This window comes from Cnephaeus nilssonii (genome assembly GCF_951640355.1).
Source record: "Cnephaeus nilssonii genome assembly, chromosome: 10".
Classification (NCBI taxonomy): Eukaryota; Metazoa; Chordata; class Mammalia; order Chiroptera; family Vespertilionidae; genus Cnephaeus; species Cnephaeus nilssonii.
Window position 1 is genome coordinate 25803231 of NC_137081.1, and position 2280 is coordinate 25805510.

At 38.9% G+C, this 2280-nt stretch overlaps 1 pseudogene across 1 annotated transcript; it reads left to right on the forward strand.

Annotated features, from left to right (window-relative positions):
* The first annotated feature begins 1632 nt into the window (after positions 1 to 1632).
* Positions 1633 to 2015, forward strand: LOC307106646 (small ribosomal subunit protein eS25-like; annotated as a pseudogene). Its single transcript has one exon. The product of its transcript is annotated as a small ribosomal subunit protein eS25-like (transcript).
* The last annotated feature ends 265 nt before the right edge of the window (positions 2016 to 2280 follow it).

Consider the following 2280-nt stretch of genomic DNA (forward strand, 5'->3'; position numbering starts at 1 on the left):
AAACATCGATGAGAGAGAAACATCGATCAGCTGCCTCCTGCACACCCCCTACTGGGGATGTGCCCACAACCAAGGTACATGCCCTTGACCGGAATTGAACCTGGGACCCTTCAGTCCACAGGCCGACACTCTATCCACTGAGCCAAACTGGTTAGGGCTATTTTGGGAGCTTTTAAAAATAACCTGTGCACATATGGGTTCATATTGAACCATTTCTAGAGCCCTGTGCTTTATCAGGTAGTGTTTATTTCTTCCCCAACTACATTAAAGCAAAGCTCCTACCAATTTTTAAACAGTCCAATCCCATTAACCTAGCCCATCTATTAAGATAGTTCCTTAGAATCATGGTTTTAATAGAAACTTTCAGCAAATTTGATGAATTGTCAAACTCAACTACAGTTTACTCTAATATTGACGTGGTAAGATAGTTTTCTTCCTTGGGGGGGGAAAAAAACTTATGCTAAGGCCAATTCTTAGAAATTCACATTTAATTGTCCTGATACTTATTAAAACACATATAGTTTGTTATTAATCACCAAGAGGTACAAATAAATGAAAGCTATAGAAAAATACCTAAGTTGTCAATTTACACATTGTTTTTAATTCATCTCATTTGTCATCTCAGGAGTGTGATATAAGTAAGTGCCCAGGCTATGAGTTTATTCCCTGAAAATTACAAGCAGAAAGTTATAAGAGCTGGAAATAAGAGCAAAAGAATGATTTATGGTTTTATAAATATTTAATTTTAATTAAGTAGGATATGTTCAATTCCTTTATTTTACACATTAAAAACAAACAAAACAAAAACAAAACAAAACACTGAAGCCCAGATAGTTTAATTGACTTGCAAAGACAACTGATGAAGCCAGAACTAGGACCTAGTTAATTAGGCCTTGTGTCTTATCCGACTTGACTTGACAGTGATCTAGAGGTATATGCATATTGAATGCTGACTTACTTTAATTTGCAAGGAATTGGGGTAGAGGAGTTTGGGCTTGAAATCATGGTGATAGCTTTGCAAATACCACATTAACATAATAAGCAGATTTTGATTTTGCAAGGGGATGAACTTGAATATCTCATCAAATACTAAAAATTGATTATTTACATTAGTTTAAAGCTCACTTCAGTAATTTCCAACAAGCAAGATTTAATAGCCAATGGATCCCTGCATTGCACTAAGAATCAAGGCAGACACATCATTAATCATTGATCACTAGACATTTCTAGGCAAAACAGCTCATTTTAATGAATACTAGGATCCTGTAAGAATGTGACCTCAAGTGACTTGATTACTGAGAGCACTTGTAGGGAAACATTTAATTCCAATAATTAGCAAAATGGTTCATTGTGTATCTCTGGATATTGATGACTGTTTTACCTTCAATGTAAAAAGTGGGCAAATCTTCACTGATGCCTTTTATGGCTCCCAGCACCTTCCAAGGATCAATGGAATCATTAGGAAATGAAGTATTTCTCCCCATCACATTCAAGCCATGGTAGGACTCACTGGTGACCTAAACAGCCTGAGCCACTGATCTGCCACTGAACCAGGGCTAAAGAATCTGAACATTGCTCTCCGGCAACATCTTGGCAAGGCAGCAGCGTGTCCCTGCTCTCCTGAGTCCTGCGATGCCGCCCAAGGATGACAAGAAGAAAGATGCTGGAAAGTCAGCCAAGAAAGACAAAGACCCTGTGAACAAGTCGGGGGTCAAGGCCAAAAAGAAGAAGTGGTCCAAAGGCAATGTTCGGGACAAGCTCAATAACCTGGTCTTGACAAAGCCACATATGACAACCTCTGTAAGGAAGTTCCCAACTACAAGCTTATAACCCCAGTTGTGGTCTCCGAGAAGCTGAAGATTCATGGCTCCTTGGCCAGAGCAGCCTTTCAGGAGCTCCTTAGTAAAGGACTTATTAAACTAGTCTCAAAGCACAGAGCTCAAGTGATTTACACCAGAAACACCAAAGGTGGGGACACCCCAGCTGCTGGAGAAGATGCATGAACAACAGATCTTACCAGCTGTACATTTTGAAAAATAAAACCTTTATTAGATTAAAAAGAAGAAGAAGAAGAAGAAAAACAAGAAGGAGGAGGAGGAGGAGGAGGAGGAGGAGGAGGAGGAGGAGGAGGAGGAGGAGAATCTGAACATTGCTGGAGGAAAAAATGCAAAATAAAGTTTGGAAATGATGAAGAGATTAAATTTTCGACCCTAAGGAGCAGGAATGAGGAGGTATAAAGAAAAAGATTATAGGGATTGATTTTTTTTTTTTTTGCTTTGT